This window comes from Thalassophryne amazonica, chromosome 14 (genome assembly GCF_902500255.1).
Source record: "Thalassophryne amazonica chromosome 14, fThaAma1.1, whole genome shotgun sequence".
Taxonomy (NCBI): Eukaryota; Metazoa; Chordata; class Actinopteri; order Batrachoidiformes; family Batrachoididae; genus Thalassophryne; species Thalassophryne amazonica.
The window spans coordinates 45,546,079-45,559,581 of NC_047116.1; the positions used below are offsets into that span (position 1 = coordinate 45,546,079).

Sequence of the window (13,503 nt, forward strand, 5' to 3'; positions counted from 1 at the left end):
AAACTAAGTAAATTCTCATTTAATAAGTATAATTTCTATCATTTTATGTTCAAAACACATTCTCAGGCACAGTGTGTATTATTCTGCATTAGAAGGGCTCCAGCAAGATGCCAGGAAGTGACGCAGAGTGTCGTGATCCGGAACTGGCAAAAGAGATCCATTTCTGGCAAATGTTAGCACCACACATAATGTGGCTTCACACTTTAAGTAGAAGCGCTACTCCACCCAGACTTTTTCAGCTAAATAACATCCAGATACCCAATACAACAATACACAATTAAAGGACATTTAGTTGCATTATGGCTCTGTATAGCGGGACTTTAAAAAAGGTGATCGGGAACTGGGCAACCGTCTGTATGTTTAAGCGAAATGGAGAGAAATGGGGACTGATAAATAACCAAACGGGGGTAAAACGTAACGAAATGGAGCAGACGGACCCAGACTGACTCCAAATATGATTAAATATGATTCAATTAATTACTTTTATTGAATTATTTGTGAGCGAAATGGGGACTTATAATAACGAAACGGGGTAAAACGTAACGAAATGGAGCAGACTGACTCCAAATATGACTCAGTTAAGTACTTGTTTTTGTTTTGTTTTTTTTTAGCTAAATGGGACGAAATGGGGGTAAAACTTAACGAATTAGCGCGGACTGACCCACTGACTGAAGTTTCATCTCTCGAACGCCAGATGGCGCACCTGCCCCTACTACATGTACTGAGCGCATCTCACAAAAAACAAAAGCTAAACAATTAAATAAAAGTAATTATTTGGAATCAGTCTGGTTCACTCTGCTCCATTTCGTTACATTTTACCCCCATTTCGTGATTATCAGTCCCCATTTCGCTCATTTCGTATTTTAGAATGGCCTTTTTTGTTCTGGTACACTAATGCAGCAGCTACTTCAAATCCAGCTCATGCTCATTAAACTAAATTAGTTTTAGCAATTAACTTACTAACACAGCAGTAGCTATTTAAAGAATAACGTCTGTTATTCCACACACTCTGAAAACCTGCGTGTGAATTTATGCTTAAATAAGATATTACCTTACCAGCACCGTTAGCTACTGTGACGCAGACACACAAGGCGCGAAAACGACACCACAAACTTCATTGTGTTGCCAGATTTGACAATTTACCGAACAAGAAGGCTTTGAACTCTATGTTGCCAGGTTTTCTAACAGTAACAACGCCTTTGCTCGGTAAAAACAAGATCTAAAGTAAAATTTTCGAAATTCTTTCATTGTTACACACACTTAAAAACTACTACAACTACCGTACATTTGAAATCTCTTGAGTTTCCTCAGCAAAGGCCGGCAAACATCAGCGACAATAAACATTTACACATGCCTAAAATATAGATTTAAAATGTATGGGTTGTGCACGCCATGTAATGTCTTTTAACAGTACAGAACTACAGTAAATTATTATTATTATTATTATTATTATTATTATTATTATTACAGCAAATATGTTGCCCACTGAGGCAACATATTTGCTGTGTGTATTTGGTGTACACCAAAGCAATGGTCAGGTAATCTCAGGATTATTCGGTTTAACTAAGACTGTTAAGTGTCCTGCATTCAAATGGCGTCTCCCACAGACAGACCTGAGACGATAATCTTTTCACTACCGGACTATTACAGGCTGCTGAACACATGTACACAAGGACTGCACAAGGGCCAAGAAAATACACGTTTTATAAAAGGATTGTTCTACTTAGTGAAGAGAAGAAAGAAGGACTCCAAAGGACGATGAACTTCAGAGACAACCCTGGATTACTGTATGTACCTACAGATATATGCATTCATTATTAAAAAGCAGGTTTAATATTAATTTTGCAATGGTTTGGGAAAAAAATGTGAAAATTGGATTCGCTTTGCACACACACTAGATAGATAGATAGATAGATAGATAGATAGATAGATAGATAGATAGATAGATAGATAGATAGATAGATAGATAGATAGATAGATAGATAGATAGATAGATAGATAGATAGATAGATAGATAGATAGATAGATAGATAGATAGATAGATAGATAGATAGATAGATAGATAGATAGATAGATAGATAGATAGATAGATAGATAGATAGATAGATAGATAGATAGATAGATAGATATTTAAGCACATATAACACAAAGAAAGGCAGAGATCATTATTAGTCTTCAAAAGCCTTTATTGCCATTGCAAAACATTGCATACAGTGAAATTGGTGGTTTATTTTTTATTTTATTTATTTTTTCTTGATTTATATTAATTAATAACTTAATTCAGAATTAATTACAACAGCTTAATTTGTATAACTGATCCTTACCACTTTAAATATTTATTGAAAATCATCAGTACCCATTCATAACGGATTTTAATCAGCGTTATTGTATTTTTTTTCTACACATTCTTCTTACTGACTGTTGAACCTCCAGGTTTAACTCCGATGACCTTCTCATGACTAATTCTTGAACTTTTATGACCCATTTTCATTACCAATAAATCCATTTGTGCAGAAATAGTTTAAAGTGTTAAAACAGACGAACATCAGAATTTAAAATAAAAAATAAACTATAACTTCCTAAAATATAATATAACTATATAATATATAATATATAATACTATATTATATACTATATAATATAATATAACTTCCTATAACTATAATAAGTCACAGTCTGACATCAGCCTTGTTTATCTCAACCAGTCAGGCAGCCCTTCATGTCCCCATTGACGTGTCTCCAACACTAACAGGGATACTGGTGATGAAGATGCTGATGTTCTTCAAAAGTCAGTCACATGTCTAACAACTGTCCCTTAAGACAGAAGCAGAGACAGCGTCCATACCAATGGCCTCATCTGTTTGGATCTTCTCCCAGCGTGTCTCCAACAAACCGTCTGGGTTCACCCGTAGCCCTGTCGGTGAGTATTCATCTACACAGGTAATATTTAAATAAGAAACTGTAAATATTGCAAACAAGTTCATCACAGTTTCACCTTTCTTCCCATTGTTCATGCAGAGTTAATGATTAAATGAGCACAATAACACTCCATTGTAAATGCAGGATGTTATTTGACTTAATTTTCATGCTGTGGTCACGTCCTCCAGGTTTTGAGGTGAAAACACTGTCAGGTTCCAACAATAAACAGTAATACAACCCCAGAAGCACCCAATAGAACTCTGTGCAAAGGTCTTAGACACTGTACACTATTTAAATAAAATGTATTTAGTTAACCTACTTCTGCCCTCGCAAAAGTTGGTTGATTAAAAGAGTAATGTAATCTACAATTAAATGTAACAATTTGTTACAATTTGCTCTTTTCTGTTCAAACAGCCAGGTTTTGTAGGTCCATTTGACATAACTATATTAAGTAAATGCAGCATTTAATTTTTTTAGTCTAATGTTTCTGTAAAAACGTGTTTTTCATGTAGTTTGTCAGCAAGACCAAATCTGAAGTTTAAAATGTTTATTTTCAGACATCCTATATTACAGATAATGTTGTCCACTGTTGTTTAGTAGATGATAAAATAAATCTTTTCAGAGTAACAAAAACGTGATTAATTTGTATGTTTACAACCAGAGTTGTAACCCAGAGTTTAACACTATTAATGGAAGATGTTTGTAGACATGAAAATATTTCACACACACACACACACGAAAGTGAAGTTGTAAAGTCTCACAATGAGAGTAAGAATGAATAGAATAGAATAGAGCCTTTATTGTCATATATATATATATATATATATATGAAGAGTTCAGATGCAAAACCCAGTATCTTCAAAACCATACATTTTTCGTTGTGGCCAGCATGTACTTGGCTGTCAAGGGGACCATCAGTGTGCAAAATATGAAAGAATTTGAACAAACTGTTTCCATTTTATTGATGAAAGTCTGTGCATTTCCGAATAGGGTTTCCTTTAAATCTCCATTTTCAACTTCATTTTTCTTCATTTGAAAAAAAAAAAACACTTACTGGGTTTTGCATCTGAACTCTTCATATATATATATATATATAGTCATATACACTCAACAAAAATATAAACGCAACACTTTTGGTTTTGCTCCCATTTTGTATGAGATGAACTCAAAGATCTAAAACTTTTTCCACATATACAATATCACCATTTCTCTCAAATATTGTTCACAAACCAGTCTAAATCTGTGATAGTGAGCACTTCTCCTTTGCTGAGATAATCCATCCCACCTCACAGGTGTGCCATATCAAGATGCTGATTAGACACCATGATTAGTGCACAGGTGTGCCTTAGACTGCCCACAATAAAAGGCCACTCTGAAAGGTGCAGTTTTATCACACAGCACAATGCCACAGATGTCGCAAGATTTGAGGGAGCGTGCAATTGGCATGCTGACAGCAGGAATGTCAACCAGAGCTGTTGCTCATGTATTGAATGTTCATCTCTCTACCATAAGCCGTCTCCAAAGGCGTTTCAGAGAATTTGGCACTACATCCAACCAGCCTCACAACCGCAGACCACGTGTAACCACACCAGCCCAGGACCTCCACATCCAGCATGTTCACCTCCAAGATCGTCTGAGACCAGCCACTCGGACAGCTGCTGGAACAATCGGTTTGCATAACCAAAGAATTTCTGCACAAACTGTCAGAAACCGTCTCAGGGAAGCTCATCTGCATGCTCGTCGTCCTCATCGGGGTCTCAACCTGACTTCAGTTCGTCATCGTAACCGATTTGAGTGGGCAAATGCTCACATTCGCTGCCGTTTGGCATGTTGGCGAGGTGTTCTCTTCACGGATGATGCGAAGGAGATGTGTTGCACTGCATGAGGCAAATGGTGGTCACACCAGATACTGACTGGTATCCCCCCCCAATAAAACAAAACTGCACCATCTCATACAAAATGGGAGCAAAACCAAAAGTGTTGCGTTTATATTTTTGTTGAGTATATATAACTTTCTGGTGCCAAGCATGCCAAACTACAGGTAAATGATGGACAGAAAGGCAAATCTGTGATTATAGCTGTGATTATATATATATATATATATATATATATATATATATATATATATATATATATATATATATATATATATATATATATATATATATGTATTTCTGTCCTTTCTTCTTTCTGTCCATCATTTACCTGTATTTTGGCATGCTTGGCACCAGAAAGTTATGTTGGATCCAAAGGGATCCAAAAAGGCTAGGACCAAAAGTTATATTGGATCGGTTCCCACTGACCAATAGCATTAGAGCTTACTGCCAACAGCTAGCCAATCAGAGCGCAGCATACAATTATTCATAAGATGACATCACTAATGACGTAGCGGAGGTCAGGAACTTGCTGATTGACGCTGGTTGAAAAAATGGCAACAACAGCAGAAAATCATCTGCCAGCGAGGTTTGCTGAGTTCACAGAGGAGGAACTGGTGGAAATATTCAACTCCAAGGATGTCAGAAACACTAAGAAGGTAGACAAGCACACTACTGATGTTTTAGAAGCATTCATATGCTGTTTACAACAAAATAAATTGATCTAATTTACTTGACTCTTTGTTGTTTGCTTAATTTGGGAGGGGGGTGGAGAACATAACAATTGATGGATGGCAAGTCGTCCAACATAGAGAAGGCCTGTGTTGGACTCCTCACCATGCATTATTTGTATAATATATATATATATATATATATATATATATATATACACACACATCTGCATTTAAAATTTGTTCTCTGCATTTAACCCATCCTAATTACAGTTACACACAATCCAACCATGAGCAGTGAGCCATGACAGGCAGGCATTAATGGTTTCAAAATGTATTGTGTGATTCCAACATTCTCTCTACCTGCTTATTCCAATTAAGGGTCACGGGAATATACGTATTGATGGTTGGCTACCGTCAATTTGTAGCTTCAGTTCACCTAACATGCATGTCTTTGGATGTGGGAGAAAGCCGGAGTACCTGGGGAGACCCACACAAACATGGGGAGAACATGCAAACTCCACACAGAAAGCAACAGGTGGGAGTACATCCCACCACCTCCATGCTGTGAGGCAACCCCACTAACCACTAAGCCACCGTGCTGCCCAACCCCTTAAACAGGTTTCACCAGCAAATCGAGAAAGAAGCACATACCTGGACACTTATTACTTGGTGGAGGTAATAATCAACTTGAACAGCTTCTGGACAGCCCAGAGGGGCCCCCACTTTTTTGTTTCCAAATGTATCTGATTAATTTCTCTATTAAAGAATACAATTTATCTATTTTCTTTGCACTTAAGTTATACAAAGTCATTTACCACAAGTAATGCCAAATGAAATTAATTTTTGACATTTTATTGAAAAATTGGTTTTGTTTATTATCCACTGCGGGCCATAAGGCCAGAAGTGGGATCCGTGCAGTTCAGCACCAGTCGCACTTATGATTTCACCAGATTTGAACTGCATGTGCCAAATGAGTATATCTCAGAGTATTCTGAATTTAAGCAATGATCTGCTTTCATCAAGACAATCTAAAGGACCACCCACGTTGCCAAACATGGCATGATAATTTGAACACTATTTGTGTGATTTTCACCAAATTTCAAATGAACATCCAACATGAGTGGATACTGGACCACTTCAAAGTTGAATGTGATTGGGTTTCCGCAACACCCTCCAATGACCACCCATGTTACTGAACACAGGATTGATTGTTGTAATTTCTTTTCTTCATGTAGCTTTTGTTTGTTGTTTGTTTCTTTTTTCAAGTCAGATGGCTCTTTTTCTTGCAGTGAAGTCAGTGCGCTGGACATCCTGGATCAGGTAGGTCAGTCAGTCAGTCAGTCATGTGACATTTCACTTGTAAGCAAGATTGCTTCAGTTGTACAGTATTTCCCTGATTATCACCAAGCGTGGTATATGCATTACCCATAATAACACCAAGAAGCCTATCGATTTGGGGGTCAAGAGGTCAAAGGTCAAAGTCACTGGAGCATACATTGTAAACATCTTGTAAGCACAATACCATTGCTCTTAATTGCCTGATTGTCACAAAATTTGGTATGTGTGTTAGGTATGGTGACTCCAAGATGTCTGTTAATTTTGGGGTCAAAAGGTAAAAGGTCAAAATCCCTGAAATGTATTTTGTAAAAGCCTTTTGCAGAAAAGCCTCACTTGTTCATATCCTATCCCTACCCTAACCAATCAGCCAAAAAAAAAAAAAAAAACAAATCCCTCAAGACCTGGACAATGTAAATTATAAACCTTCCAGCTGTAAATTTTAAAAGCAAAGCTACTAATAATTTATTCATCCAAATCAAAATGTGGTAGCGTGGTTAGGTTGTCAACAAACCTGATTGTTTTATTTCCAAAGACAGGATCAGAACACAAAAGACTTGGTTGAGCACTCTAAAACATTGCACCTGTGTTTAGTTATGTCCACTTGCTACCTCTCTTTAACATAAAGAGCTCTTACAAGTTTTGGATGTTGAACTCAACTTTACAACTCAACTTAACTTGTAAAGTTGAACTTGTAAGAGCCCTTTATGTTAAAGAGAGGTAGCAAGTGGACATAATTAAACGCAGGTGCAATGTTTCAGAGTGAGAGAATATCTCGTGATCAAGCCAACATCAAGTCAGCTGAATACCAAAAATTACAACTTACCAGTGGGACAAAGGGGGAGTGAGGGATACTCAGTCTTCTTGTTTTAATTTTGCAAGCAACCGTGTTCTGAAATTGCCAAGTTCTGATTCTGTTCTGGATGGAACGGTGGCTTAGTGGTTTACACTGTTGCTTCGCAGCAAGAAGGTCCTGGGATCACTTCCCACTTGGTCCTTTCCTTGCGGAGTTTGCATTCCCCGCGTTTGCGTGGGTTCCCTCTGGGTGATGAACTGGAGATGAACTGGTGATTCTAAATTGACCGTGTGTGCATGTGTGGATGTGTCAGTCTACATGTGGCCCTGTGATAGACTAGTGTACTCTCCAGGCAGGGTGTACCCTGGATCTCTTCCTATAACTGCTGGGATAGGCCCCTTGTGACCCTTGATTGGAGTAAGAAGGTATAGAAGATGAATGATTCTGGTCTTTTCAGCTGGTACATTCTGCTCACACTATGAGGAAACAAAGAAAAGAAAAGCGAACAAAAGTAAATCCTTAACTACTCCTGGCCATGAAATATTGTTGTGGACACACAGGGGATAATTAACACTAACTGACCTTTAAGAGGAATATTGACCCGTGTGAGTCATGTTAGACATATAAATATAAAACAATGAAACTGCTCGTGATATAATTTCAACATTACTGCCTGAATCCTGCACAGCGTTGTTTAATGATAGTGCCACCACAGTGACTGCGAGCTGTAAAATCCTTCATAAACTCAAACCGGATTCCACTCTCGGCTGGATTCTGTGAATGTTTAATTTTGCTCCTTTCCTGAGGGGCGGCGGCTGGTGTAACAAATCGACTGCTGTGGTTTAGCCCTCCAGAGGAGAGCAGTAAGTAGGTGATGTTGAACGCTGCTTTCATTAGTTCCAGATGCAGTCAGCTGCAACTCACCGGAGAATGAGCGCTTCTGACGAAGCTCCAGAGATATCTGACGAGTGACTCGGTGGCTGGATGCAAACTCAGTGGACGTTACCGAGCTGAAAAGACAATCCAGTCATATGTTTACCCCTGGGGAAGACTGGCTTTTTGAGATTTTCTTTTTTTTATTGTGATTCTGTTTGTACACCTCCAAAGCCCAAAGCGTGCTCATGTCTACCTGAGCTGTAAGTACACTATTCCCTATTTGCAGACATATGAGTGTGTTTTTACTGTGCTCATAAACTCTACATTTACCTTTTTTGACCTTTGCTGTTTGTGCAGTTGCCCTGCAGTAAGCGATCAGGTCATGTCCAGCATGGCTGTTCAGATCCTCGGCTTCTTCCTAGGGCTGCTGGGGTTTGTCGGCACTTTAGTTGCTACTCTGCTCCCCCAGTGGCGCGTTTCGGCCCACGTGGGCTCCAACATCATCATGGCCACCTCATATATGAAAGGCCTGTGGACGGAGTGTGTGTGGCACAGCCCAGGGATGTGGCAGTGTGAGAGCTACAGATCTCTGCTGCCACTGCCTCCTGGCATACAGGTACACAGACGGTGGAACGATTTCATCGAAAACACTTTGTCTAATCATACCTGACATTTTGGAATTAAGTGAATACTGGAAAATAATGTCTGTGGAATTAATAGTGAAAACCATGACGTAAGAATGGGTAAAGAGAGAAGTAGACTTTGACTTACAGTACAGTTGTGTGCAAACGTTTGGGCACCCCTGATAATTTTCATGGTTTTCCTTTATAAATCATTGCTTGTTTGGTCAGCAATTTCAGTTAAATATATCATATAGCAGACAAACACACTGATATTTGAGAAGTGAAATGAAGTTTACAGGATTTACAGAAAGTGTGCAAGAATTATTTAAACAAAACTGGGCAGGTGCATACATTTGAGCACCCTTGTCACTTTATTGATTTGAATACATTTAGCACTAATTATTGGAACACAAAATTGGTTTGGCACACTCATTGACCCTTGATGTCCTTACACAGGTGAATCCAATCATGAGAAAGGGTATTTAAGGTGGCCATTTGCAAATTTTCCCCTCTTTGCAACTCTTCCAATGAGTGGCAACATGGGAGCCTCTAAACACCCCTGAAATGACCTGAAAACAAAGACTGTTCAACATCATGGTTTAGATTTCAGCTGTCAGTTTCCACTGTGAGGAACATAGTGAGGAAATGGAAGACCACAGGCACAGTACAAGTTAAGACGTGAAGTGGCAGGCCAAGAAAAATCTTAGATAAGCTGAAGCGAAGGATGGTGAGAACAGTCATAGTCAACCCAGAGACCTGCTCCAAAGACCAACAACATGATCTTGCTGCAGATAGTGTCTCTGTGCATCGTTCAACTACACAGCACACTTTGCACAAGGAGATGCTGTAATGCAGAGGAAGCCTTTTCTGTGTACACGCCACAAACAGAGTCACTTGAGGTATGCTAAAGCATATTTGGACAAGCCAGCTTCATTTTGTAATAAGGTGCTGTGGACTGATTAAACTAAAATTGAGTTATTTGGACATAACAAGGGGCGGTATGCATGGCTGAAAAAGAATACAGCATTCCAAGAAAAACACTTGCTACCTACAGTAAAATTTGGAGGTGGTTCCATCATGCTGTGGGGCTGTGTGGCCAGTGCAGGTACTGGGAATCTTGTTAAAGTTGAGGGTCACATGGATTCCAGTCAATATCAGCAGATTCTTGAGAACAATGTTCATGAATCAGTAACAAAGTTAAAGTTACACTTGGGCTGGATCTTTCAACAAGACAACGACCCTAAACACTGCTCAAAATCTACTAAGGCATTCATGCAGAGGAACAAGTAGAACATTCTGGAATGGCCATCTCAGTCTCCAGACCTGAATATGATTGAATATCTGTGGTGTGATTTTAAGCAGGCTATCCATGCTCAGAAACCAACAAACCTGAGATGTTTTGTAAAGAAGAATGGTCCAAAATACCTTCAACCAGAATCCAGACTCTCATTGGAAGCTATAGGAAGTGTTTAGAGGCTGTTATTTCTGTGAAAGGAGGATCTACTAAATATTGATGTATTTTTTTCTATTGGGGTGCCCAAATTTATGCCCCTGCCTAATTTTGTTTAAAGAATCATTGCACACTTTCTATAAATCCTATAAACTTAATTTCACTTCTCAAATATCACTGTGTTTGTCTGCTATATAATATATTTAACTGAAATTGCTGATCCAAACAACCAGTGATTTTTAAAGGAAAATAATGGAAATCATCAGGGGTGCCCAAACTTTTACATACAACTGCATGCTATTGTAAAATACTAAACCAAGCACTCCTGCTAATTTCACAGTCAGAATATGTTAAAACATCATATTTCATTGTACAGTTTGCAGATTATTATCATTTAAAGCAAAATAATTGTAATATAAATGGCAATAGGGGAGCACAGTCTCGTTTGAACCCTGCATGATATTGCAGGATTTGACCACTTATGGGGACCTCCGCTCCTGTCATGCAAAATATTCACAGCATAAGTTCACAAGGAAAAATGGTGTACTGTTTTGTTTTCAGCTGCAATCACTGAAGCAGTCGTGAAAAATGCATTTGAGCTCCAGTTCATAAACAAACTGCAACACATGTCCACTTTCCACTGCATCATCATCATTTTCACTTTGTTTGTGTGTAATTTGCCCAAAATCACAGAGAAAGTGTCATGTTTCTGTCCCCAGAAGTAGAGAAATTACATCATATGCTTAATATTTTACCCCTTTAGCGCCCACTCTCAAACGAGACTGCGCTGCCCAATACAGTATAGTTAAAATTTCAGCACGATGACTTTAAAAATGTGTGATAGGTTAGAAGGGTAGCACGCCTTTAAACACTGTTCAGGACAGCACCAATAAATAGTGGTTAGCTCTCTGCCAATAAATAATGATAACTCATAAAGGTGATGTCATATTAAAAATAGTAGGGAATAGAAATAGTTAAAAATAGGAAAGTTCTTAAAATGTTAAAAGGGTTTGTAATAAATATACATTTACATAAAAGCCTTCAGGACAATATAAATACAGTTAAGAGTTGGTTAAAAGTATGTAAAGTATGTTATTCTTTATTTTTTCTAAATGTTTTGTAATTCTATTCAAAGGAATTGTGACCGCATTCTCGGAAATCGTCTAGTAATCCTGGGTGATCCTTTATTTTTACAACTTGTAATGTCTTCCCACACCACTGGAGTGATTTCGCGGGGTTTCTCCTCATTGCAATAAACCTCTGCGTGGGAGAAACAACCCGAAATAACTTTCGTGATTATTTCCCTCATATTTTCAGGTAAACGTCTCCCAGTGTTCTGAACATGTTGTGTGCATAGTTAGGGTATTTTTCTGTTTGTATTGCATGCTGGAGTGAAGTTAAAGAAATGTTTTCATGTATGTTTTAAGGGTTTAAAATACGTTTTTCTGCACGCGAACTTATCGTGAGTCTGCCATTTTGTGTTGGGGAAAGGACGAGGAAATGATGATTGGTCATGTTCATTGCAATAAACCTCTGCGTGGGAGAAACAACCCGAAATAACTCTCGTGATTATTTCCCTCATATTTTCAGGGGTACTGCAGCACATTACCCCATATTCTGGGTATAACATTTTGGAGGCACCGCTGGGATTGCTGCTTAGATGTCCGATGTCCACAGCCTGTACGTCGTAGTCTGAGCCTGCTAAATCCCCCACATCACCCAGGCAGCCTACAGTGAGGAAGGTGTTGCTGTGAAGGAGAGCTGGCAGCTGTGTTCCAGTCCACGCATCCTGAGGCCGACCAGAGATTATCAGGAGCTGCACAGACCCCACAGCTTGGTCTCCCCTGTACCTGCAAAAGTTCCTCCTGCCTACTGCCAAAATGTCACTGCTGGAACAGCAACAAGAACAAATCGTGCATGGAGTGCACACCTTATCTAAAGAACAGTTAGTGTCCATCTGTGAGTTTCTTGGTATAGCAGGGAAAATAAAGGCTGACACAAAAACACGCCTGTCCCTGCTGACGCACATCCAGATGCACATTGAAAGAGAAGAAATGAAAGAATTGGAGGATGAAGGGATGTCTGAACTGTTGTCACTGAAGAATAAGATTGCTGAAATAATAAGTGTTGAAAATGACTTACCTGGAGAGAATGTAAATGAAAGAGGGGACTCAGGGCGAACAGACCAGCCAACTACGACTCCACGGGTAGCAGAGACAGTTGATACAGTGAGCAGCGCAGTGGCTAATATTCAGTCCCAAACAAGTAACCACCCCGTGAGTAGTGTGCCTAGTCAGCAGCAACCAGGCGCCTATTGGCACAAAGATTTCAAAATATCAGGCCAAATAGGAGAGCCAGGCCAGAAGGATAAACTGACATTTTCCAGTCTTGCCCATCAGATCGAAAATGGACTGAGCAGAGATTACTCAGAGTTTGACATTGTAGATGCGGTCATCAGGGCTATCTTGCCAGGTCTACAACTACGCAGCTACCTGGAGGGGAAGGCACAGCTCACTTTGCCCACTCTACGCCGCATTCTTCGCTCTCATTTCCAGGAGAAGAGTGCCACTGAACTCTACAAACAACTCGCTTCAGAGGTACAGAACCCCAAAGAGACTGCCCAGAATTTCCTGATGAGGGTCCTCGATTTAAAGCAGAAAGTCTTATTTGCATCACAGGAGTCAGAGTCAGGTCTTAAGTATGACCCAGCACTAGTTCAGCGTATGTGCTTGCACACCATACTAACAGGCCTTCAGAGTGACAGTGTCAGGATAGACATGCAGCCACTGCTCTTAGACAATGACACTCCCGATGAGCTCCTGCTAGAAAGATTAAACATAGCTTGTGCTAATGAAGCAGAGAGGAAGCACAAGAAGAGGTGTTTAGCCTCACAGTCAGCCACTAGTGTGAGCGCAGTTCAGTCAGAAGACGCCGGGCCTGTCAAAAATTCAGTAAA

General features: G+C 39.3%; 1 long non-coding RNA gene across 1 annotated transcript; it reads left to right on the forward strand.

Moving 5' to 3' along the window:
• Positions 1 to 2,723: 2,723 nt before the first annotated feature.
• Positions 2,724 to 9,085, forward strand: LOC117524767. Its single transcript, XR_004564849.1, has 3 exons — positions 2,724 to 2,920; positions 8,496 to 8,734; positions 8,832 to 9,085. It is a non-coding gene; the product is annotated as an uncharacterized LOC117524767 (long non-coding RNA).
• The last annotated feature ends 4,418 nt before the right edge of the window (positions 9,086 to 13,503 follow it).